Consider the following 12980-nt stretch of genomic DNA (forward strand, 5'->3'; position numbering starts at 1 on the left):
AAAAACTGGAGAAGAGAAAGATTTCAGTGATGATGAGGTTGGGGGGAGAAGCCTTGAGACAGAGTCAAGTGTGTAAGGGCTTACCTCCCTCCCTCCCAGAGCCATTTTTTAATCCTTTTAAGGCTCAGGTTCTCACTATAGGCAAGTGCCCAGGGCCCATAAGCTTTTCCAGGTTTTATTAAATGGTTTGAGAGCTGGAAAAGAAACGGTTTTTGGCTCTAAAATACAAAGAAAACTGCAAAATGAAATTATTAAATATTTCAAAAGAAAATTAGATGAATCTCTTTCATTTTGCATAACAAAACATTGTATTTTTCATGTGAGACATGGCTGCATTTTTTTCCGTGTTTGACAGGATGTGGGATGAGGCCTCTAAGAGGCCTATATAATCCAGGGTTTATATAGCCCTTGAGTTGGCCCTTCTCCAGCCTGGCATAGTTCAGGCAGAGAAGGTCAAGGGTGCTAAAACTTCGGCAAGGTTGGACAGGCAGGGAGGGGAAGGCAAAAAAACCAAATCACCTAGGCTAGAAATGCGGGGGCGGGGAGGGGGGGAGGAAGGCTTGGGGGGAGGGTGTTTGGCACCATTGCAGAGGTTGGGCTTGACCGGCTGCTGGGAGGTGAAGGCGCAGTGTCCCCGGAGATGGCGCGGTCTGGTTTCTAATTTTGGAAATGGCCATACCAGGATTTCCAATTTGGCAGCCAGGCTGGCAGCGAAGGGCTCTGAATAGCAGAGAGAACCATCTGGAGGCAGGTGGCCATTCAGTGTTGTGTAGGGGTATGGATGCAGATTTGGCAACAGCTAGACAGCAGGGCTTAGTTTCTAAAGCAGGGAGGCGGCAGAAGGGGAGAGAAGAGAGTGGGAGAACTCAGTCTTTCTGAGGCTGCAGAGCAGGGGAAAAGCAGCAAGTCAAGGAACACTTGAGGCACGGAGGTTCCAAGGCTCCCGGGTTCACCTAGCGTCTGATTGGCCGCAGGACAGTCCCAGGAACACTGCTGCAGCTCACCCAATGGGCCCTATAGGGCTTCTAGATTGCTGGTCTGGGAGCAGGGCCCAATTCTACATGCTTCCCCTTGGAGGAGGAGTGCCTTAGTCTGAGGGAAACAGAAGCCCTTCCGAGATTCCGCTGGAGGCAGGGCCCCTTAATATGTCCAGAGAAAACGCCATGCAGCTGCCATTTCTTGAGTCAGGGTCAGAAGGAAGTGGAGTGAAGTGACCCCAATTTTCGGGAAGAAGAAGGCCAGAGAGGCAGGGACCCACGCAGTGGGCGTTGCAGGGACAGATGTTTAAATAAACTCCTCTAGCCAGAAATTGCCCTGATAGGCATTAGGGTGTGTCTCTCTGGGAGGGGACTGAAGACCCTGACCCGGAGGCATTGTGATGACTGAGCAGAGATAAAAGAGGAGGAGACAGAGCTGCTGCACCTCTAGAGCCATTTGGGGCTGCTGCAGAGGCTGGTGACCCTGGCTGGAGAGCACAGTGGAGAGCTCCAGCGTTCCCCTGGGACTGTCTCCAGGGTCCAGAATTAACCGCAACTTCTTGGGTTACCTGAGAAGCAGAGAAGGGGCAAGGCCAGTGCACCAGCAGAGGAGAGAGAACTTAGCTGGCCAAGCTGAAGAAGGGAGAGGTCATCAGGGACTACTAGATTATGGCAGCAGCGACCGCCTGGATCCTGGCACAGTAAAAATATTTCCAGCAACCGTAAGTGACCTTGGATGAGACTTCTCAGGGCACATCTGGAGCGATGCTGTAGGGGCTTTGGGTAATCTTGTAGAAGAGAACATTTTTGATGTTTTTCTCCTATTACACTGTGAATAGAGGACTTGCAAGTTGGGTGACCAAGATTTTTCCAAGACGATATATTGCGTAGGTAGAGGTATCACTGTTTCTCATTAACTGGGCATTATTGATCCAGAATCTAGGATTGCTGATGGTTTAAGAGCCTCAAAGTGTTTCAGATTTGGTTAAATTTAATATTTAATTAAATGTCTAGAAAATGTAACAGTATGCCAACTAGTGAACTGCTGCAACTCAACCCTTACTCTTCACATGGTGATTGATAGAACAAAAGTCCTCCCTCCTATAGCAGACCCGACAGATTATGCAAAGGACCAAAGCATTAAATATATGAATGTGTTTGAAACAAGGGAGCAACTCGAAATATCTGACATAATGTGGCTGAGGACATGAAAATAAGGGTGTCAGTGAAAGACTTAAAAGACATAAGATCCTGTTCTCAGAGTTCTGGGCAGGTCCTGTTCTCAGTTTTCTGAGAATGGTTTTTGAGCGATAAGTACATCAAGTTTACTGGCCCTTTTTTTTTGCTATAGGCATCACTACACAAGAGTTGTAGGTATAATGCTAGTGTTCTGAAGTTTTTAGATCCTTAAAAAGTATTATATAATGCAAAAGTACTACAAAAGTAGGAATTCATATGCAAGATGAAAAGCCAGAGATAGAAGAAATGGAGACAAGGGAACAGAAAATGAAATTACATGTAATTTACAGGTAATTTACAGGTTATTCAACAAGGGTTTTAGTGTTTTCTTCCAAATAAAAGGCCTAATATTTATAACAATGAAAAATTAACGAATGAGTTGTTCTTTTCTTTCCACCTAAATTCCAAAAACTAAACGTTAAGTGTCTGATCACAAGTGTTAGCTTGTGGGAAGTGAGACCTGAGTTTGGTTCCCTTGAAGAAAATTTAAGATAGGAAGGGATAATGGTTAGAAAAATATGGGGAAGCCAGCTCACTAGGAGAGAAGGGCTTGGCGGACCACATTAACAAGGGTGGGGGTATGAGCAAAACGTTCAGGGAAGCTCAGCGAGCACACCATTTAGGATTCATGAAGAATACAATGTTTGCTAACACGCACATTATTACCTTCTTTTGCTCTCTAAACAGAAGATAATAATGGATTTGTTCATTGTTTGCCACTGTATGTTTTAGGTTTTGACAGTTAGAATTGGAAAATGATAATACAAAAAAGGGTAGTGGCACGCAAGGCAGTGGCAAGTCCGTTGTGCCATGAAATGGAAGGAACTGTGATGTGTAATTTAGAAAAGAGGAATAAGATGCTGCAGTCACTAAAATATCAAAGTGGAGTGCTTGGGTAGCTCCTCAGACAGAGCCTCATAGGGCTGAGTCAAGAAGATTCGAAATCTGGTCCTCATCTGCATGCATTACGGTCAGAGAATAAATGGCTCTTCTGATCTTTACTAGCTGCTGACCTATTATCTACAGTAAGTAGAACTTCCAAGTCAGCCACATCCATTGAGGAATCTGAATGGTTTCCTACACAAAACTGACAATGAGCAGCAAAACGAGTATCGTAAAGTTTCTTGGCATCTAAGGAGTTGGATGGTCATAATGGCTAATTCCTTAGCAATGCAAATATGAGTGGAAGCACACTATTTTCTACATCAGTGATAAAGCTGTTACTTATTTCTCTATTTATAAAAGTCACTTATGGCTGCAATAAATTAAAACCTATTTTTTCTTTTTCTTTCTTTCTTTTTTTTTTTTGGCCACATGGCACGCGGGATCTTAGTTCCCCGACCAGGGATCAAATCCGCGCCCCCTGCAGTGTCCTAATCACTGGACTGCCAGGGAATTCCCAACTAAAACCTATTGTAATAATCTAGTTTTCCAACAGGTATCCAGCAAGTAGGAAATCAAATCAAGAAAGGAAGTTCTTTAGGGGATTGATAATATAGCACCAAGCTTTAATCCAGGTTTATTGACCATAGAGCCATCTTTTACTTTGCCAAACGATCACAATTTTGTTAGCATTATTTACAAGCCTTATTTACTCTTACTACTTACTATTATTTTATCAGTGGATAAAGTCACCAAATACTTCAAGGAAAAGAATGATATATCCTAATACTGCAAAGAGATCAAGCCTAGGGGAAAGACTGATAATACCTTGACGAGAAGTCTGACATCCTTGTGGTGGAAGTTTATTGAACCACTCCCCGACTAGAACTCAGTCAAGTATCAAGAGTCACCAAGTACCACTCATTTCTTAACTCCCAATTGGAAATCTACTTGAAGGATTTATTGCAGTTTGATTCCTTGAGCCTATTACATTCATTAGTGCCTAATAATGGTTGATTAGCAAAAGAAAGGGCATGAGTGCTAAGGGGTTGACATAGCTAAAAGGCCTGGGCAAAAATTACATGTAATTTTCACCCTTTCTGTCACATATCATAAAGTTAACACAGACCCACAATGAGTACAGCAACTAATATTAACTGGTTTTTGTTCATGTTTGGAGAACGAGAAATTCTGCACTAATAATTTCCTCTCCCCACAGGCCCCAACACATCAATGCTCACTTCCACTTCTGTTTTTTTAATTCTTGGCTTAAGGCAACTTTGATTATGCGGAGCCTATCTCCTCCCTGAAAATCCGGCTTAAGCTGCTTGTATTCCACGCACGTTTTTCTGTGTTAAAACACGTGAATAAGATTGCCAATGTAGTACCGTGGTCACCTTTCTCTTAACTCCGTGAGGCAGTCCCCTCATCTCTTATGACATCTACTTAGATATAGCCCTATTTACCACCAACGTCCAGCCTCGGGAGGCCGCCTGCTCTTCTGTGCTTCACAAGCATCCTCAGCCGCCCCTCGGCGGACCCCTCCCCTCCTAAGCCTGAGATTTCAGGTTCATCTCCAACCGAAAACCGCTCCACCGTGGCACTTCATTTGTCTACCACACTGCTGTCTTTATCAGTATCCCTCTTCGGAGACTGTGTACTGCTGTTTTGTTTGGGCAGTTCATATGGCTCTTGGCTCGCAACAGGAGCTCGGTACAAGTTGTACCTTGGCTTTCTAGCCTGGTACAGCCCTAAAGAAACCGTGCACAGAAACGGCAGTCGCCTCTCACCCGACGTGATCCATCAGACCAGTTAGGAGGAGCTATTCAGTGGGCTTTTTAGTTAAGGAAAGTTTAACGCTGGGCCGAGGAGGGGGGCGGGGGGGCGTCCCCACCAGGCGAGGTTCGGCCCGGGATGCCTAACCCGCCGGGCTGGGAACCCAGGGCCAGGCGCAAACCGCGGCGGCTACATTCAAACCCCGGCAGCGGATCCGACCCGGCCCGGAAGTGCCCGGCGCCGGAGGGAGGGAGGGAGGGAGGAAAGGCCTTGCGAGCAGACGCCGCCGCGCGCACGCGCCCTCGCGGGCTGGGGGCTGGAGTCGCAACTCGGAAGCCGGAGCCCAGACGGGCCCGGGGCGGGGGGTGGGGGGGGGAACCTGCGCGGGGGCGGGAGCGGCGGAGACGGCCGCCCCTGGCGGCGGGTTTGTTTATCCCGGGGAAGAAGTTTAGGAGCGGGAGATAGGGGAGGAGGGCGGGCCGGGGAGGAGGGATGCGGTTCGGCGGAGGCGGCCGCCACAGGGACTCGCCGCCATCACCTCAGCCGCCTCAGCCGGAGAGGAGCCGCCGCCGGGGCTGCCCGCCGCCGCCCCGCACGTCCGGGTAGGTGCCCCTCCCCCTCCGGGGTCCCGGCCGCTGGCTGCCCCCCTCTTTCCCGGGACTCACCTGCACTGAAACCCAGCGACCTCCTCCTCCCCCATTTCGGCGCCCCCATCGCTCTCGGTCCGGGACCCCCGCTCCTGAGGCGTGCCTTCCGCCCCCGCCCTTCAGCCCCACCTCCGCCCCCCGGACCTCCCTAACCTCGCGCGTCTCTACTTCCCCTGGGAATTACCCCCTCCCCCATTGATCTCCCAGCTTCCGTCTACCAGGATCCCCCCGACTTTCCTCCACAAGCCTTGCCTCTTTTTTCTTTATCATTCTCCCCCTTTTGTACCTGTAGACCTCCTCGCCCGCACCTTGATACCTTGTCCCTTCTTCCCACCTTGAGTACTGCCCAAAGCGAGAAACTGCACGCCACCCCCGCGTTCACGTCCATCCCTCCTTATCCCAAACGTATACGCCTGAAACTGTCCCCATTAGCCCATTTTAGGGTGAATTCTCAGCTCTCCAGCCAGACCACTCGGTGCCTCCACCCCAGTGGGCATGCCCTCAACCTGCCTACCTCCAGGCACACATTGCCCTCTCATCCGTTCTCTCTCCCCAGGTACGTCAAGCTCACTCTGCAGTTCAGGGTCCACGTCCTGACTTACCCCTTTCTGCTCCCTTCTGCTGTCCTTTCCCCTTACAGTTCTTCTTGAATTGATGCATTTGTGTACTGAATCACAGAAAGGGGAGGAGATGGGTGGGATTTTCTCTCTCAAAGCAGTAGATCCAGTAGAAATAGGATTCACCTTCTGCCTAGCCCAACTTCTGGCATCTTTCTCTGTGAATAGTGCCATTCAGCCATACTTTTGAGGCTTCTGATGATTTGTATTTGAATACTCCTGGGCCTAGATTGTTTTATTATAGTACTCATCTTCCCAGTTTTTCCGTATAGCTGAACCTCCTGTTTCTTAGACTGGAAACTTAATAAAAGGTTCATACCTTGGAAAATTACATCTCTCCTGCCATAATGGGAAAGGTGGAATATTTCAAATTATCATTCTATTATTCTTGAGAGAAATGGTGCCTAGTGGTTAAGAGCTCAGACTCTGTAGCTGAACTGCCAGGATCTAAATCCCTACCTTTCTGTCTACCAGGTATGGCCTTGGGCAAGTTATTTAATCTCTCTGTGCCTCAGTATTCTTACAGCTGTAGAATGGGGTTAGTGATGTACTTCATAAGATGGTGGTGATAATTGCATAACTTAATGCAGGTAAAATACAACAGTGCCTGGTAAGAGTTCAATAAATGTTCTTTATCATCATCTCTTAGCTTGACTTGGCTTGGCTATTGGTAGGATAATTTTGAGAGAGGAAGGGGGGAATGGAAAACTGTCTTTTTGCTCTTTTTTATTTAACACCTTTTTTGAGGTACCTATGATTCATATTTTGTTACTGTATAAATTAGTTCCTTCTGGTGTGAAAAGTAGTTTTAGCTCCCTATTTTCAGGTAAGTTACCAGGCTACACGCAGTCCCATTTTCAGGTACCTGTTTGGAAATTTTAAATTTTTATCTTTGTTTTGAGACTAACTGAAGTTGAATTATGTAGCAGATTTATCATAGGGAAAAATGAGGATTTTGCCGGTGAGAATTTTAGTACTACAATTAAATACTCAAACCTGGTTGGATACTTCACACCTACCTGTCCTTTATGTTGAATTGCTACTCAGGATAGAGCTTTGGCTTCATTCCAAAGACTGGTGGCTTTTCTCTTACTAACATGTTGTTTTAGTCACATGACCATGCCTTGATGTATCCAAAAGTTTACTCTTTAAAACCCTGACAATTTCTGTCATATTTGCTTATCTCCTGTGCATTATTATTTTCTTGATACATTTTTTAAACAACTCACAAAAAAATATCCAAATAGGTACTGTCAACTCAATGTTGTTTTAAGTAGTAAAAGTTTGAAATCACAATTTGCTGTCCCAATTACACATAAAAATGTGTGCATATGGAACTATCAAAATAAAGTTGTTTGCCTGTGTATAGCTTAAAATCTTTTTTGTGTGTCACCAATGGAATGTTCATTAAACTTTGGGTAACACTGCCTTTGCTTATGCTATTCTCTGGCCTAGAATAACCTTTGCTCTTTCTCCTGCATATCCAAATTCTACTTATCTTTCACCTCTTACTATTTTCATAGTTCTTGCCAACATTGGTTTCTATTCCTTGGCTTTCCTACTGTCTGTATTCTGCATTTGGCTTTGAATAATACAGACTGCCCCAGTTCAAGAAAAATGACTCCCATAAAAAAAAAAAAATGACTCCCATAGAATCATACTTTTAAAGTTTGTAGAAACTTTGAAGGGGTGGAATAAAATTGATAATTAGTATCTGCTCTGTGCTGAGCACTATTCCTTTGGTTTTGTAAATATTCATTCTTTCCAAAAATATTTAATGAGCACCTACTTCATGCCAGGTGTTGGGGATACACAAGAGCAGCCCTTCCCAACTGGGGTTCCAGTAAATATCAAGCCCTAATGCTCTAAAGTATCCAGGGTATGTAATAACTACTCTCCTGTGCACCTAAAATGGTCCTATGTCCCATCCTTGAGAGAGAGAACTGAGGAAATAGTCACTTAACTCAGTTTCTGTAGGGTTTAAGTCTTTGAGAAAAGCTCCACCAGAGAATAATAACACAGACTCTGCTTTTTTTGTAATTTATATCAGTGTGGCACTGGCAGACAATAAGCAAGTAAGAAGATAAAATTATAAGAGCACTGGTAATGTTAAAAACAATGATAATCGCTAATACTTATAAAGCACTATGCCAGCCACTCTTTCAAATGATTTATACATATTAACTTGTTTAAACCTCTCAACAATCCATTGAAGAAGGCTTTATTATATCTCCATTTCACAAATGAGGAACCTGAGAATCAGATTACTTAACTTCCACAAAATCACACAGCTAAGTAAGCAATGGAGCCAGACAATATGGTTGTAGAGACTGTTACCCTTTGTTGCCTCTTAGACCTTCCAACCTTCCAATTTTTTGTTGGTTACTTTAGACAAGATTCTTTACCTTTCTGAAAAATCTTTTTTTTTTTTAAATCTCAACAGTGAGATTTCCCTGTCTTTTACGTTGTTGAGGGGAGTAAAGAAGATTTAACTTTGTAAAGCACCTGGTATACAGATGTATCCCAGGTCTTACATATGACTAGATATTGCAGGCATTTGCATTTCGGTGGTCCTGGTCACCATTTTGTTTCCTGACTTAGATTTATTCACTTAGCAAAAGTTTATTGAACATCTGATCTGTGCCAGGCACTTGCTAGGCTGTGGTGACACACGTTATGGAAAGAGTGTACCTGTATTCATGATGGCAAAACTCTGTTGGGGAATAGAGAAACTAAACGAATGATTACAAAAATAGTAATTACAGTTACGATAACTGCCACAAAGGAAAATTACTGTAAACAACAAAAGCTCACTAATGTATCAGAGAATGTTTGTCTGAAGAAATGGCTTTCAGGCCGAAGTCTGAAGGATGAACTGGAGTTACCCAAGCGATGCTGGCGATTTCAGCTTTCTAGGACTGAAAAGTCCTGTGGAGACTGGACCTTAGCACATGAGGCTGGGTGATATGAAATGAGACTGGAGCAGATCACAGTGGTCAATTATTGCTAAGTTCTTTGTACTTAATCCTAAGAGCAGTGGGAAGCCACTGGAGAATGTTGAACAGCTGAGTAAGTTACTTAAATTTTTGTTTTAAAAACATCACTTGGCTACTCTGTGGAGGACGGATTGGAGAGGCAAGTGTAAAAGCAAGGAGACGAGTTAGGCCAGGGCTCCTCAAACTTATCTGTGGCGAAGGACATGTTTTGTTTTGTTTTACTTTCTAGTTTGTGCTGGTACTTTAGTAATGAACAGTAAAATGGATGTTGTGGCAGTGTCTGTCAAATTGCTATAAAAATTTCTAAATGCTGCCTCTCAGTTTCTGTATTTACCTTGTCTCACACCAATAACAGTAGTTCATGGGTCAGTATTGGTCCACAGCTCACACTTTGAGTAGAATTGAATTCACCTACTATAGTCATTTAGGCAAGAGATGATAGAATCTCGGTCCAGACTGGTGGTGATAGAGATTAAGCAGCTGGATTTGACAAATATTTGGGAAGTAAAGTTAATAGGATTTGGTGATGGATTTTATTTGAGGGTCTAGGGAGAGGAGAAGGCCGATTTCCAGGGTTAACGGTTCTTGTGCTTAACCTAGGGGGATATTGGGGGAGGAGCAGTTTTTTGTTAGTTTATGGAAACGGGGGGAGTATTGATCATAATTCAGTTGGGAATAATCAGTACATAGCTGATAATGGATGTTTTAGTATGGAAGGTGGGTGATGAGATTGCCTAAGGAGAGAGTATAGAGAGAGAAGATAAAGGGACGTGGTCCCCTATGATTCTTCAACATTTAACATTGAGGAAAAGAAATGGAGCAAAGGAGACTGAGAAGATATAGCCAGAGGTTGGAGGAAAATTTCCTTAGCGTCACTGAAGTCAAGACAATAGACTGAAAAAGGAGGGCGTGGCTAATCTGCTATGTTGATTGAAGCTGAGAAATCAATTAAGTTGGGAACTAAAGAGTACACATTGCATTTAGTGACAGGGAGAAAATTTTATCTCTCAGTCGTCAGTCCATCCATAAACTATTTGATGATTTTTGTTTTAATCTGCCAAAGCAACAATTCTAAATTTAGGGTAGAATTTTATCTGTAACATGAACCATGTCTTCCTTCCTGAGCTCAGACCCATGTTTCTATTTATCACCATCTGGGTGTTCTATAAGCATCTCAGACTCTACAACTCATTCATTCAGAACATACTCAAATAGAACATGTTTTTTAAGTACTGTTTATCAGGCAGTAACTATTAGACTTTTAGGAATGCAATTAGACCTCAGAGTCTAGGGGCAATGGACAATTAAATATTGTTTAGTGTGATTAGTGCTGTCATAGCAGTTTATTCAGGTTGCCTTGTAAGCACAGAAAAGGAGCCTTAAGGAAGGCTTTCTAAGGAAAGTAGAGTGTTGGGCAGAGTGTTTCCGAAGGACAAGTGGAGAGATGGAAAGGGCAATGCAATGGTAGAGGAGTTTACTTTGAAAGCATTCAAGTTTGCTGTTTTGATTAATGTCATCACTACCCATTTAGTCACCAAACATGGAGATATCTTCAGACTGTCTTCAGGATTTAAAGACTTTCTTTGTTATTGTCCAAGGTGGTGTTTTGTTTTCGCTGGTTAGCTTTATATTTATTATATCTATACTTATGGAATCATTAAGTAATAGTAGAATGTAAATATTTTGGTTATGCTTTAATGATTTTTTTTTTCTGAATGGGAGAAATTTTATACATACAACTTTTTCTCAGATTTAGAGAATTAAAATGAAAGCCTTGGTAAGGATTGCTAAGAGTTTACTGCTAAACATCAGGTATATGGTCAGTGATGGTGCTTTTGGGCTCAGTGGAATAACACTCCCCTGATACCTTAAATGCTATTTTAGATAGTTGTCTAAATGTCCCTAGACTTAAGTCTTGCATCATAGTAGAACACAGTTCATCTTCAGGAATTACTTTATGAAGAATACTGTAGTTGGCAAAACCTTAATTGACAAGAAAATAGTGTATTAGAAGGGTAAATGATGTCAAAATGGATTTTAAAAACACAGTAAATAAAGGTTCTAGAAGACATCTGCTTTAAAATAACAGGAATATAGGGTCAATCAAAATTTTTGCTTCTGAAATACCTTCTTGAGTTTTTGTAGAAACATCGTTGTATTATTCTGATCTGCTAAGGCAGTCTTCCTTATAGTTTATATTAAGAAAGTTGTAACTTAAAAATTTTGTTTTTATTAGTTGCTACTGGCTTTTGCTCTTGTCTTCTCCCTGGTTTTTTTTTAAATCTTAATAAATTCTTGTACGACAATTATATATTTTTCATATATTATGGTTCTTATAGGTATACTTTCCAAGGCCTTTTGTTTATATGCTAAGTAGAATTCTTCTGGTATTCTTCAGACTTGCCTACATGTTCTAAAGGACAGAATAATTATTAGCATTAAATTCTGAATTATATAACTCTGTGAAACAGAACTTACATACATAAAAAATAGCAGTTTTAAAAAAATTTGACCTACAAATATAAAATTGCATTACCTCAGACTTTGGTTGGGGTAGGTTATTTATACACTTGAAGGGAAAGTAATATAGTAATAAAAATAATTAGGAGTAACAAATACAAAAGAAAGAGGTTTCACTCTCGTATTAGGTAATGCAAGATCTCAAAGGTTGTAGTGTAACTGAAAAGTAGTATGAGGCTTTTAAAATATTATTTGAGATATGTGAAAAGAAGATACTGTTGTTTCCTGTTTTGGTATGTTTTCTGAAGCAAATTTCACAGTTTTTCCTTGTGAAAATGCATTTTAATCCTCTCCCCTCTGCCCCATCAAAATTAAGTGATTTTTAAGGTAAAGCGTGCTCAAGGTGGTTTTTTTTTGTTGTAATTTGGATGCAATTTTTGGTGTTTTAGTGTGAAATTACCCTGAAAGGTAGTTTTCATCCAATAAGACAAAAGCAAACCAAAAAAAAAAAAAAAAAAATTGAATATTAATTAAGTCATCCTGAAATTACCAAGGCAAGTATTGACACAGGAGTATTTAAATGAATTGAATTTTATTTAATTAAATTTTTTTGGTGGCCACTCTTAGGATCAGTTTAAACCTTTGTTAACCAGTTATTTAACATGGTGGTTAAGTTCAGTACGTCCAGTTTTGTTAGAAAAGCTCAAGTAGGGCATGGGCACACACCAAGCATATTTGGTTATTTGCATTCAAAGTGTATTTTTTAGAAAGTGAAGATACTTTTTCATGTGAACATTTTATCAGTGGCATTTGAGAACTGGCTTGAATCAAGTGGTACCTGGGAGGTATCTTGAGTTATGCTTTACTGTTGATAATTTTTATTTTCTCAGGTGTCTCATTTTCACTGTTGTTTTGTCTGCCTGCCTTCTCCCCACCCAAAGTCCTTTATTTCTTAATCAGATTGTATAATGAAACCAGTTATTTTTCCCTAGTAGGATATAACCAGGTTTAGTTGAACATGGGCCTGAGAAACTAACAACTTACTACAGGGTAAATGGAATTTCCTCATAGATCATTTTGGTTTAAAGGGAAAAAATGCCCTTTTTTAAAGCATTTGTACCAGAGTTGTCAAGTACTTTAGATATTTTATCTCATTTACTTCTTATCACTAACCCATGAGGGTCATACCATAAGTTTTTGAATCGTACTTGCCTGCAATTACCAGATGCACCACTGCTTTATGTACTCCACAGAGAGAGAGCACTGTCAGTTAAAATTGTAAAATGCCATCAATTTTAGATATGTTAAAATACGAAAAAAAAATGGATATCTTAGAATTTATTAACTGTGCCATTAGTGCTGCTTCATTTTATGGTTATCACCCAA

The 12980-nt window shown here is 41.8% G+C and overlaps 1 long non-coding RNA gene across 1 annotated transcript in view; it reads left to right on the plus strand.

The window, feature by feature from the left end:
- The first annotated feature begins 5265 nt into the window (after window positions 1-5265).
- The window catches only part of LOC309662902, a 40145-nt gene continuing 32430 nt past the window's right edge, over window positions 5266-12980 (plus strand). The window contains exon 1 of the long non-coding RNA XR_014265049.1: window positions 5266-5476. This is a non-coding gene — a long non-coding RNA (uncharacterized lncRNA). The remainder of the gene's footprint in view (window positions 5477-12980) is intronic.

The sequence above is a fragment of the Balaenoptera physalus genome, assembly GCF_965194825.1.
Source record: "Balaenoptera physalus genome assembly, chromosome: 6".
In the NCBI taxonomy this organism is placed as follows: domain Eukaryota; kingdom Metazoa; phylum Chordata; class Mammalia; order Artiodactyla; family Balaenopteridae; genus Balaenoptera; species Balaenoptera physalus.